The sequence below is a fragment of the Melozone crissalis genome, unplaced genomic scaffold, assembly GCF_028551555.1.
Source record: "Melozone crissalis strain CALT ecotype California unplaced genomic scaffold, PUWL_Pcris_2 ptg000032l_1, whole genome shotgun sequence".
NCBI lineage: Eukaryota > Metazoa > Chordata > Aves > Passeriformes > Passerellidae > Melozone > Melozone crissalis.
The window spans coordinates 2,415,853-2,430,337 of record NW_026535810.1 but is presented as its reverse complement, the minus strand read 5'-3'; positions in this window follow the sequence as shown (position 1 = coordinate 2,430,337).

The following is a 14,485-nucleotide window of genomic DNA, read 5'->3' as shown; positions in this document are numbered from 1 at the left end:
TAAAATCATTAGATTATTAGATTATAATTAATAATAATTATATTATTGAGTTCATTAGAAAACATTTACCACTAGATTTATTGAGTTCACCAAAAAACATTTAGCAGTAGATTTTAAGTGTTAAACCATTAGATTATTTGATTATTGAGTTGACCAGAAAACATTTAGCAGTAGATTTTTGATGTAAAATCATTAGATTTATTGAGTTCACCAGAAAACACTTACCACTGGACTCTAAATGTTAAACCATTAGATCTATTGTGTTCACCAGAAAATATTTACCACTAGATTTTAAATGTACTACAAGGAAGTTCCATGAGCAAAGAAATGCAGAAACACCACAGTCAGATAATGGTGTCAAAATAAGCTTTTTTAAAGCTCACTGACTTTAAATGTTATCAGGCCAATATCTTATTTTCATATCACAAAGATAAATACTAATTCGTTCATGTAGGTAAATTGCTCATCTTTCTTTGGAATCACATGCAGCACAGAGGAACACTCTGGGTACTGTGGGAGATTTTCTTCCCAACAGTCAGGCCTTAAAAACTTTCTCTCTGTGAATGCTTTAATTTTTCATAGCAATTTGCAGGAAAAACAATTCCAGCTGAAATGACAGAGGCAGTGTGATAAACAAAATGCATTTTTGGTAAATAAAAATTAAAAGTTTATTAGATGTACTCATCACAGGGTGGAAAACTTGGAGTTTAAGGGTTTAGAATATAGGAATAAATATAGAGCAAGATGGAGGTTTTAGGGTGGAGGCTGATCCCACTTCTTCTCTTTCTTTTTCTCCTTCTTCTTCACCTTCTTCACCTTCTTCTTCTTCTCCTTCTCCTACACCTTCTTCTCCATGAGTTTGGGTTGTTTTGTGTAATTAGATATAAAAATCCACATTGTGGGCCATGGGTGGTTAGTTATTGGGTTAAAATTAAAAATAATTTAGATGTCATTTCTTAATTGGACAGTTTATCCTTAAAAGGCCTTGTAGAGAGAGAGATGGGGCTCCATTTTTAATTTGTTGAAGTGCTGTAGAACTCAGGGTTTGTGAGGCTGTAACACAGATAAGAACTAACAAACATCTGAGTCCAAACAAGAAATACCATCTCACACATTTAATCTTGACATTAGCAGAGAAAAGGAGCAAAAGAAGAGGAGCAAAAGAAGCAGAAGAAGAGAAGCAAAAGAAGAGAAGCAAAAGAAACAGAAGAAAAGAAGCAAGAGGAGAAAAAAGCAAAAGAAGCAGAAGAAAAGAAGCAAAAGAAGCAAAAGAAAAGAAGAAAAAGAAGCAAAAAAAAAGAAGGAAAAGAATCCACAAGTCAGTGTGACCCTCTCAGGTGTCCCAGCTCTGTCCCTTAGGCTGGAGAGCAGCACTGGGGAATTTGTTTCTTTCAAACTCCACACCAAAATTTCCTGAAGAGAAGACATGCTCAAACACCAGCACAAAGTGCAAACAAGAAAATCCTGCAGCAGATCTTGTGAGACCCTCTGGTCTAAAATGTTCCAGGGCCAAAAAGCAGCAGGCACGAGATGGAGCAAAGGACAGACAGACACACAGACAGACAGAGCCCAGCCTCAAAGAGCTGAGCTGTGAGTGCATTTTCATCAGGACATGTGGTAATTCTGGCCCCTTCTGGCTGCACTAAATTGCCCTGTTTGGCTGGAGCCAAGCTGAAATAGCACCTTGGGCATGCAGCAGGAAATGAGCTCAGAATATAGGAAGCCTCAGGCTCTAGGTGATAAGTAAGGGCCCAACAAATTAATCTCATCATCTGCATTCATCTTTGGGTGCTGCTCTGTGCCAGGCCACAGCGTGTGGGCTGCAGCCTATTTTTTTTCATTTGTCTAAGTTAAATTGGTGGTTTGAGTTACTATGATACAAATGTTCTATTCTGTGCTGTCTGCATGGCAGATTGTTCCTACTGAAATAGGGAGAATTATCATGTCATATTTTACAGGCCTGTGGACAAATGATTATCAGCCTTCTTTTGGCAATGTATCTTGAATTACACATTATTTAGGTCTAGTGAAGGGAATTCCTGGGCATACTCTGTCTATTTTCCTTTAATGGCAAGTGCTTTTATTAATAATTGTAACTTTATTTATTATGCCATTCAGAATCCACTCACTTCTAAAGTTTGGCTCTGAATTGCATTCCTCACTGTATTATTAAGGCTTTCAAGATCAAAAATGACATCTAAGTGAAATGGAAAAAAAGAGTTGCCTTAAACTCATGATTGGAACTTAGGTATGCTATTAAAAAAAGAAAAAAAATAACTCATTACTTCATGTTACTTTACAGAGAAAAATCCACCCTCCATTTCAAAGAAATCCATTTCTTTGTCCAGAACACGTCAGTAAATTTTGCTGTCCTCAGAATGTTTCAGCAGCAGAAAGAACAGAATCATTACAACTCTCCCTTTTTTCCCTGACACAAATCAGAAAAGTGATTCTACTGCAGATATAAGGAGGACAGGCAAAGCTTTATTTTGCCTGTATTCTATCTTTCTTTTTGCTGAAATCCCCTGCACCAGCCTTGGATTGGTCTGGCTTAATCACCTCCAGTTATCCACTGGGGTCACTGTGACATCTCAGAGAGGACCAGACTGTTCCAAAGGAAATTCAGTATTTTCATGCTTATTTGGGTGGCTCAACAAATTGAAGCATAAAATGTTCACTATTTCTGCACAAAGATACTCACTTAAAAGTTAAAAAACAGTTAAAGTGGCCCTGAAAATCTATACAAACTAGGATTTAATCCATGATCCCCTACTGATGATACATAAACCCAACTGATTTATAGATGGCCTTCCAATGTTAATGTGATAATGAAGGGGGGTGGTTATTCCATCTGTGAAAGCCCAAAGCTCTGTGGTACAGAACTCTCCACTTTGGCCAGAAACAAATGGATTTTTGCAGGGAAAGGGAGAGAAAAAGAGTCAGAAGTTGATTTATTCATTATCCTGCTGAAATTGTCACTGCAATAACAACTGCAGCTATAGGGGCTAGAATTCAAATATCAGGAAAAGAAATTTGCTTTCCAGTTCTCTGGGCAAGGGAAGAATTCAGGTTTAGCTTGTGTTTGGTGTCCTTTTGTTGATATTTTTTGCTGAAATCTCCTGCACCAGCCTGGGATTAGTCTGGCTTGGTCACCTGGGGGTCACTGTGACATCTCAGAGAGCACCAGACTGTTCTAAAGGAAATTCAATATGTTCGTGAAATCTGGATTGCTAAACAAATTGAAGCACAAAATGTTCACTATTTCTGCACAAAGATACCCACTTAAAAGTTAAAAAAACAATTAAAGTAGCCCTGAAAATTTATACGAAGTAGGATTTAATCCATGATCCCCTACTGATGATACATAAACCCAACTGATTTATAGATGGCCTTCCAATGTTAATGTGATAATGAAGGGGGGTGGTTATTCCATCTGTGAAAGCCCAAAGCTCTGTGGCACACAGAATTCTCCTCTTTGGCTATGAGGCCAGAAACAAATGGATTTTTGCAGGGAAAGGGAGAGAAAAGGAGTCAGAAGTTGATTTATTCCTTACCCTGCTGAAATTGTCACTGCAATAACAACTGCAGCTATAGGGGCTAGAATTCAAATATCAGGGAAAGAAATTTGCTTTCCAGTTCTCTGGGCAAGGGAAGAATTCAGGTTTAGCTTGTGCTTGGTGTCCTTTTGTTGATATTTTTTGCTGAAATCTCCTGCACCAGCCTGGGATTGGTCTGGCTTGGTCACCTGGGGGTCACTGTGACATCTCAGAGAGCACCAGACTGTTCCAAAGGAAATTCAGTATTTTCATGTATATTTGGATGGCTGAACAAATTGAAGCATAAAACGTTCACTATTTCTGCACAAAGATACCCACTTAAAAGTTAAAAAAACAATTCAAGTGGCCCTGAAAATCTATACAAACTAGGATTTAATCCATGATTTAATCCAATTCCCAAAGCTGGCTCCTTGCTCCAGGACCATGCTGGTGGAACACTCAATTCTCTGCATTTTTCCTCCTGCTGGGTCTGTCCTGGGAGGGGACCAGGAGAGGTCCAGCCCCCTCAGGGCTCCTCTCTGCAGTGACAGCCCAGCCAGTTTGGCTTCAGCAAAAATTCCTCTCTTCAAACCCTAATTGCTGTGCTGGCACAGCACCCTGGGTGGTTTTTCTAATTGTTTGTATTTATTTGCAAAGTCTCTACTGCACGGTGATAAATATAATTCCACTCATGGTTAATTCGATGCTTTTTTGGGGGCCAGAAGGGAGAGTAATTTCATGGTAAGCCATAATTACTGGCACAAAAAGTACCTTAATTGCCAATCCAATCTGAGGGAGTAGCTGAGGCTCCAATCAGCCTAATTAGAATTCTACTTGTTCATAATAAATAAGTGGTAATTCCTAATTGGACCTAGCCTACAGTGTTCTAAAAGTGTGGATTTAATGTCAGTTTGGGTTTAATTTTGGCCATTTCCTACTTGCACTGGGCTGACAGTCCAGCACAGAACTGAGCAGAGCATCTGAGGCCTTTAAGTCTTCTCCTGTTGGCTTCCAGTGGCAGAACACACAACTGAAAAATGAAATTTATCACTGTTATTGAGTGCTGAGCTCCTGAATATCCAATTCCAGCTGTGGGTGTAACACATAGACACCTATACGGTGGAAAAAGTGAAAAATCCTTTTAGCTTTCCCCGTTCCTCACCTTTTCTGGTGAAACCACACTCATTCAGAGGTTAAAAACCTCTTATGTATTATTTGGGTCATTCATGGATAGAGACCAGGGGTTCTGATTGCTGCCAAATAAAAAGAAATATTATTACAATATATATGTTGGATTAAACCCAAAAATGGGGGAACTGAGAGGAATTTTAAAAACTTTTATTCCATTTTCAGTCTCATGTGAAGGGTGAGACAATACAGATGTTATAATTCACATCATCACAATCAGAAGCTAATTATTTCCTAATTATAAGAGTTTCTTGGCCTATCAGCTTTTGCCACACCATGCTGTAAATGCCTTAAAGCAAATAATCTAAAATTACCCCTCATGGCTTTTACTACAATGCATCTTTCATAGTTTTGTTTCTCCTTCTATCAAACTCGAAAAATTCTCTACAAATTCATTTCCCACACTTGGCTCCAGCTGTTTATCAAATCTGTATTTAATCCCAAACATAAATCCCATTGTGCCTGAAAGGAGAGAGCCAAGTAGGTGTTTATTATTTCTTATCAGTGAAACAGTTTTTTAACTATGAGTTTTGTAGCTTTTTATTTGCAAGGCACAAAATGTTTACCTATCTTTTGTTACAAGGTCTTTTAAGATTAAACTGTCTAATTAAGAAAGGACACTTAGATTATTTTCCTTTTTAATTCAATAACTGATCTCTTGAACCTCATAATTTGGACTTTTTTGTCTAATTACAAAACATTATTTAAACTTGTGAAGAAGAAGAAGGTAAAGAACAACTTGTCTCTACCTTAAAAGTTCTACCTTGTTTTATATTTATTCCTGTATTTTATTCCTATATTTTAAGTTTTCAACTCTATGATATGACACACTTCTAACTAATTACACACTCATAATCTCAGTGCTATTAATTAATTTTGGAAGCTTGTCCTATAGCTTTAGGTTAAATGCAGTGTTCTCTTGTGGGTCTGTGCCTTTAAGCACAGAAAATTTAAAATTCTCAGCATCCAGGATTCCAATAGGATATCTGCCACTCTTCTTCCCACATTTTACTCTTACAACTCTAGCAAGAAGAAACAAAGCATCATAAAATTATTTCTTCCATGGTTTCCCTGATTTTTTTCCTCTAAGAACTCACTGGTTGGTAATGGGAATATTATGTTAATCCTACAAACACATTTTAACTTGTGGTTGATAAATATGTGCAGCAGATTTGAGAATTAGAACATTACAGTAATAAAAATTCAAAAATTTTTCATGTTAAGTGAAGCTTACCAGATCTTTACCACTAATGAGGACCTGAAGATTTATTAATTACAGCACCATAAAGGCAGTAGCTTTTTATCTTAAAGATTCCCCAAAAAGCATGGATAAGGAGCTACTGTGGGAATCAAAAGAGAAATATTTTGGCATCAACCTGGTCTGGCAGGGCTCTGTCTAATGAGTCAGAGTCATGTTAATTGCAATTATTGGTGCAATGAAATGGGAACTACAGTTACATTGCATCTAAAACTGTACCAACAGAGGGAGATACTCCACCAGAACAATCCATTCCTTCACAATTCTTCTCTTTTCCTTCCTGGAAGAGAGAATTTCAACTGAACTGAACACACAGCCTGACTGGCCAAGAGACAAATATCCAAATAAATACCCAAATATCCCAATACCCACATATCCAAATACCCAAATATCCAAATACCCAAATATCCAAATACCCAAATATCTAAATATCCAAATATCCTGATATCTAAATACCCAAATATCCCACCCAAATCCCAAATGTCAGAGTGTTTCAATTGGTCTGTGGCCCCATATCCTCCTACCTACAGCAGTTACACTCCGACTTTGGAATCAGCAGCTCCTCTTTACCCCTTTTATTTTTATTTACCCTTTTATTTTTAGCATTTTCCCTGATTTTTTTCCCTTTTTTCTACTTTTTTTTCTTTTTTTTTTTTTTTTCCAATTTTGAATCCTTCAGAAATAAATAGAATTCCTTGGGAATTTTTTAGATCAGCTCCTGTTCTCATAGCTTCTGGGCAAATAGTTCCTTATTTGCTGGAGGGCTTAAGGCCCTGGGAACCCAGCAAGGGGCAAGTGGAGGAGCTGCTCCCACTCTTTTTACCAAGATAAAAATCACTTTTTTCTATCAATCAAACCCTACATGAGGCCTCCTTCAACTTACAGGCTCCTCACCTTTGTGTTCTGATCCTGCCAGTCACTGTCATGGCAACCACAGAGGCCATTCCAGCTGAGGAAACTGCTGCTTTTTAAAATAAAATATCCAATAGAAAAAAAATTTATTTACCTTTTCTTTTCTTTTTAGCATGCATGGAACTAAAAAGAATAATACATGAAAATGTGAAAATCAATTTTTTTTCTCCATAAACCATAGCTGTTGCATCCTAAGTCAAGTTTGCCTCACTGTGTTTGAGCAACAAAGAACAGGAGTGAGTAATATATATATATATAAATATATAGAGAGTAATTATATATAACATATATATATGAGTCTAAAATATAGATATATACATATAAACAGGAGTAAAAATATATATATACCAACAGGAGTCATAATATATATATGAACAGGAGTATAATATATATATATGAGTTTAAAAAATATACATATACATATATAAAGGATTAATGATATATGTACCTATATCAACAGGAGTATAAAATATATATATTAACAGGAGTAATTTTTTTTATATATATATATATATATAAAAACAGGAGTATAAAATGTATATATATTAACAGGAGTATAATATGTGTATATATTAACGGGACTATAATATATATATTAACAGGAGAAAAAATATATCGATATTAACAGGAGTAATTATATATATTAACAGGACTATAATATATAAAATTAGAAGGAGTAATAATAGATATTAACAGGAGTATAATATAACTATATTAAATTAATAGGAGTATAAAATATATATCTAGATACTAACAGGAGTATAATATAACTACATTAACAGGTGTAAGGATATAGATATATTAACAGGAGTATAAAATACATATCTATATATAAACAGGAGTAATATATATTTTATATATTTATATATTTTTTTTATATATATATGTATGTATGTATGTATGTATGTATGTATGTGTGTACATATATGTGTATATCTATATGTATACATGTATATATGTAGTATAAGTTATAAGCATAAAATAAAACCAAATAAGGAAAGAGCCACAAAATAAGGACTACAGCCATGGAAAGGGGAACATGAATTCAGCAAAACCTGGGGGCAGCCTTGTCCCTGCACCCAAAGGCCCCACAAGGTTTAGGGAGTCTGAATGTGCCCCCACGCTTGACCTTGTTCTAGTGCAAAACGGTCTCCAAAATTCTCTTTTTATATATGCTGAGTTTGAATAAAACACAGGATTTATAAAAATCCTGATTAATAAATGTATACATATATATATATATTTAATTCATAATTTTTAAAAGTGTATAAAAGTCATATCTTTTAAAGTTATATATTTATTAAATTTAAATTTTATATTTTATAAATTTTATAAATTTATAAATATCCTTTTTATAGATGCTGTCTGAAGCCATGATTTCCCTCCTCCTTTGCCATCAGCTGCAGGGTGGGTATCTGACCTGGTGTGTTTTTGTTGGCTCTGCACTTCAGCTCTGGCCTTTCCTACAAGAACTGCTCCAGCTGGGAATTTATTAATGAATATATTTATTATTTATTGTTTTATTTATTTCTCTCTGTGCCCAGTGTGGGCTTCTCTCACACCAAGGGGTTCCTGGCTGGTTTTTCTTGCTGGAAGCATCCTCAGCTCTCAGCTGCCCATGAGGGTTGGGAAGCAAATCCTGTGGAACACAAGATGGAAAATCCATGGAAATTCACACATTCATCAAGCAGTGGACAGGTGATGCAGTTCCGGGGTTTTTAAATGTTTGGTTTTTTTTTTTTTTATGTAACCAAAAGAATAATGGAGGTCCTTGATAAAGTGTCTTTGTATTTTAGCCTATTTATATTTATCTATTTATTTATTTGTTTATTTATTTTATTTATTTATTTCTAAGTGGAAGGATGGGAGGGGGAAGGCACCCTTTTTATTTAAACCTCAGCCACAACTTCCCATTTTTATTTTTTTTACCCAGAATTGCAGGTAGACATCTCCACCTCGTGGCGTGAAAGCAAAGTATCCTTCGAAAAATTCTGAATTACTATTTTATGCAAAGGCAGCAGGCTAAAACGACTTCTGTGTATTATTCTCCAAAGCAAATTGTGCTTGTAAGCAAAACACAGAAATTGAGGGAGGAAAAAGGTTTTATTGGCTACATATAAAGCAAGGAGTTTATATATTAATATTATATATATATATATATATATATATATATGTATATATGTGTGGGGGGGGATGTGTGCATATATGTGTACATATATGTATATATGTGTGTGTGTATATGTATATATATAAATATTTATTAAATATAATCTATATTATATATTATAAATATAATTACAATTATCTATATTATAAAAATAATTATATATTATTTCGATAATTTTATATTATACATAATTATTTTATATTGTATAGCTACAATAAATAATTATGTGTAATTATTTCGCTGTTACTTATATATTCTATATTCTATATTTTATATAATACAGTATATAATATACATTATGTCATATATAACATATTATATATTATATATTATATATTATATATTATATATTATATATTGACAGTGGATGGACTTTGGACCTGCTTAGCACAAGAGATTTGATAACAGGAAGCCTTGGCAAGAGCAAACAGAGCTTTGAGAATTAAATCAAGATTGAAATAAGGTCAAATCAGATGAATTTACCAGAAAAAGAAAATTACATCAGACTTCTGCAAGCAAGAGATGTTTAAAATGTGTAAGTTTTTGATGTGATGATTAAGCCAATAATTGTAGAACATTAGCAGCATCCCTAAAATAGTATAGAAGAATTGTACTCCACAATAAATGTGGATTAATTTTTCCAAATTAATACAAATTTAATTGTACTCCACAATAGATTTGGATTAATTTATCTAAATTATTCCAAATTCACCAGCACAGAACCCCTGGTGTCACCAGCAGACAAAACATGCATCCTTCAGGCCTTTATTTCAGGACAAGCAGGCTGCTGTGTAAATTCACTTTTCACTGTGTAAATTCACTGCTCAGTGTAAATTTAATTTTTTAATGGAAAAAAAATTGTTTCAAACCCAGTGGAATTGGTGCAATGAAATGGGAACCACAGTTACAGCACATTTTAAAATGTACCAATAGAGGGAGATACTCCACCACAAAAATTCATTCCTTCTCTTTTCCTTCCTGGAAAAGTGAATTTAAACTGAACAGAAACAAGTCATTGATGTCCTAGTTCCAAGGTGTAATACAACACAATGTGTTCTGTGGTTTCAGCAGGATTCCCTAAAAAAGTAGCAACTGGCTGAACTTTAATTACTGGACAGGATCACATAGGACACCTTGAATATTGGAATTTGCTCAGATCTCTTCAAAACATTCTGTGACTGCATTCCACATAATAATAAATTCACTAATTCTTTTATAATTTAGGAAAAAAGAAATTCCATTACAGCTATTCAACAGAGGAAGGAATTCTGGCTCCTCTACAAATCATTTACAAAATTTTCATTTCATTTAGCCTTTAATTTGAATTTCATTTCATTTCATTTCATATATTTTGCCTTTAATTTAACTAGCTTTACAGAAATATTAAAGGCAAAGGGTGGTCTCAAGAGAAGTAGTGCAAACCTCTTGGCACTGAAGAAATTCAGGAGTTTATCACTTGTCAGATAATCCTACAAATGTATTTATTAGGATCTCCAGAAACAAATGGGATTCTTAATAAAACAAAACCTGAAAAAATGTTGCATTCTGCTCTGCCTCAAAACTCAGATTTGTTAATCCATATCCACACAAAATGGTTTTAAAAGGCTGAGTGTTCTGCTCTTCTCTGTTTCTGGCCATTGATTCTTGTTTCTTCCATGTTATCTGATGAAAAGAACAGAATTTTGCAATCTGCCAAAAGCTGAGCTAATTTTGTATTTTTCAAACTATTTGCCAGTCAAACTCTTTAACTATTCCTTTGCTGATCTTACAAAATATTCTTGATTTAATAGAAAGTTTCTGCTGCCTTGGACGTTCTTCAGGACATTCAGCTCTCCATGAAACAGCTACAATAGCAAGCACAAAATAAAGACAGGAATCATTAAAAAAAAAAGATGATTTATCAAAGTTTCTGGCAAATGGTCTTTCCTGTCTTAAGGATTAATGTAGCTGAGACACTATTTGCTTTTATGGCCTTTCAAGGGAGGAATATTCCTCATTTTTATATTGTGTTGGGCCTAAAATGCACAAAAAGAACTTCAAGAGGAGAGACAAGCAAGGGATACAGAAGTTGTGTCCAGACTTGCAATCCAAGATCTTTGCTCTCTTAGCACACAGCTGCTGGAAAAATGGAGCATTTGCTTCTTGTAATTGCTAAATTTCAATCAATATTATAAATATTTACCTATTTGCATCCATCCCACTTCTTAATATTAGAGAGGAACCCAAAAAAAATGTTTTAAGCAAATTGTGTAAAATAATCCCAATTAAGTGGGATTATCTACCCATCCTAGAATTTATTTGGTCTAATTTTCCAATTTCAATGACAGCAGCACCTTTCTTTTTTTTCTTTTTTATGGTTTCATGTAAATATTTTTAGCAACAAAACACTGTGTAATATTACAGCAGCTTCTACCTAGTGATTTTTTTTCCTTTTTAGTATTTCTGCAAACTTAAATCTGGTCCCCTTCTTTCTTCTGCTTTTTGCTTCTGCTGCTCTCTGTCCTAAGATAAATTATCATGTAAAGTGTCTCTTACACATCTTGATGTTTCCTCTACCTGAAGCAGAATTTCTTTTTTTTTTTTTTCCCTGCACTAGTGTGAAGCCATCAAATTTAATTAATCCCGGAAATATTGACTTAGTGCTAAGGGAAGCATTATCATTAAATTAGAAATGCTTGTGGTAGTGATGCCAGCTGCAGAGCAAGGCAGACACTCCTCTCTGTAAGTGCAGCACGTTTTAGGTAAAAGTCTTTGCAGCCAAAAACTTTATTTACTCATTTAATTTCATATATTCGTTTCACTACTGAAGATCCAGGAGCTGCTTGTTTGGCATCTTCCTTCAACACTATTTTTCACACATTACATATCATTTGTGTTTCAGAATTCCCTACAAATTGACTGAAAACTTGTTCTTAGAAGTTTAGGGAGAAGAGAAATAAAGACATCATACAACTGTGATGTCACTGTTACAAAATAGCTGCTTTTTAATTTATTTTTTTAAGAAGGAATGCAGACTTCCTCTCTAAATCTCCTCCTCCAAATTATCAAAAATCTAATACTGATTTTCTGCAAATACAGGCCTTTTAAACATGACTAATATGTCATATGGCATTACACCAAAGTGCAAGTTAACATTTCATGATATTTTGTCCAATATCTGATGTCTTTTAATAGCATTGTTTAATCACATGGCTCTTTAATTTTCCTTGGTAGGAGATCATTTTTCCTTTCTAGGTTCTCTGCCTCTATTAAAGTCTAAGCTTTACATTGTTGAGTTTTAACTTCTTTTTGCAAGGGTTGTGATTAAATGTGTGAGAAGGTATTTCTGGTTTGACTCAGATGTTTATTACTTCTTATCTATGCTACAGTCTCACAAACCCTGAGTTCTACAGGACTTCACTCCAACAAACTAAAAATTGAGCTCCATCTCTCTCTACAAGGTCTTTTAAGGATAAACTGTCCAATTAAGAAATGACACCTAAATTATTTTTACTTCTAACCCAATAACCAACCACCCGTGGCCCACAATGCAGTTTTTTATATCCAATTACACAAAACCACCCAAACCCATGGAGAAGAAGAAGATGGTGAAGAAGAAGGAGCAGCCTCCACCCTAAAACCTCCATCTTGCTCTATATTTATTACAATATTCTAAACCCTTAAACTCTAAGTTTTCCACCCTGTGATATTACACACTTCTATTCAAACTCCACACCCACAATCCCAGTTCTATCATTCCATTTTGGAAGCTTCTCCACAGCCTCAGGTCAATGCAGTGTTCTCCTGGGGGTCGGTGCCTGTCAGCACACTTTATTTGAATAAAGTAAAAGGACTCCTCTGCCTCCTTTATGGACATAAACATCTGGTGGTTGTAGATTAATTTTCCTAACAAAATCAAGGCTAAATCTCTGCCTCCTTACGGGAGCGCTCCTCACAGAGCCCACCTCCACCATGCCATTTTGCCCATCCATTTCCCAGTGCTTGACCACAGAAATGTTGACTTTAAGAAGGTTAAAGGTGGCAGCCTCGGGCACCAAACGGGGCTGGGCAGGAGGGGCTGGTTGTTGTTTTTTCAGCAGAAAAGTGTCAGGAAGATGCAGCGGCCCCGGCCCCCGCTGAGGCGCCGAGTGACAGCGGCAGCTGCCGGGGTGAGGGAGCCCCACAGGCCCGAGGCTTCCCAGGCCAGGAAAGGCCACGACAGCTCCTGTTCCCACATCTGGTGTTAAAAATGGGACCAGACCCCTGGTGTTGGAGGGATTTCAGCAGTTCAGGGAACAGCTTCTCCTCCCAGGCACCAAGGACACAGCCACTGGTGTTAAAAATGGGACCAGACTCATGGTGTGGAGGGATTTCAGCAGTTCAGGGAACGGCCTCTCCTCCAAGCACCAGGGACAGGAGAACAGGACATGGCCACTGGTGTTAAAAATGGGACCGAACTCCCAATACTGAAGTGATTTCAGTAATTCAGGGAGCAGCCTCTCCTCCCAGGCACCAGGGACGCAGCCACTGGTGTTAAACAGGACCAGACTCCTTGTACTGAAGGGATTTCAGTAGTTCAAGGAGAAACTTCTCCTCCCAGGCACCAGGGACAGGAGAACAGGACACAGCCACTGGTGTTAAAAACGAAACCAGACTCCTGGTACTGAAGACATCTCCCTCCTGGGCAGGAGGGAGAATTTCTTCCCAGAAAGAAGACATCTCCTGTTCCCACATCTGATGTTAAAAATGGGACCAGACTCCTGGTACTAAAGAGATTTCAGCATTTATTATAATAAAAAGAAAGGCCTAAAGCGAGGGGGCCTGAGGGCCAAGCAGGAGCGTTCCTATCGAGGATGCTGCAGGTCTTCAGCAGTGATGTCCCCAATGTTCCAGATGGAGTGGCACAGGTGCCCTGGGTCAGATGCCCCTTTTTATCCTGTTTTTTGTCCCTTTGGATTGATTTCTTTTTGGATCCTTCATGCAAATCCAGTTTTAGGTGCTTGATTGGCCCTTACAGTTCTGTCCAGGCTGGCTCCTTTCCCTTGGGGAGTAGTGCACTTTACTTAGGTGTAATTTCATATAACTACCCTTTTCACTCCTTTTACAACATAACAACCAAACTAACAGTACATGCTTAACAATTATCAACTATTTTGCAACAGTTTCTAACCTATTTTTAACATCTGGGGCTGCAGGAATAACAGCGAGAGCTCAAGGGAGACAATGACCCAAGTGGGCTTGAGACTAAGGGATAATTCTCCTTTCTTTTATCCCTGCAAGGATGAATGTTTGCTAATTAGAGAGATCTCTTTGTAGACTGAAGGCAGGACTGAAAAACTGACTTAGTCTGAATTAATGCAAACCATGAGTAACCCGTGTAAGTGAACACATATACACACAGAGAGAGAATATAAATTAAATATTCTACATTGGCAAAACTTTCTG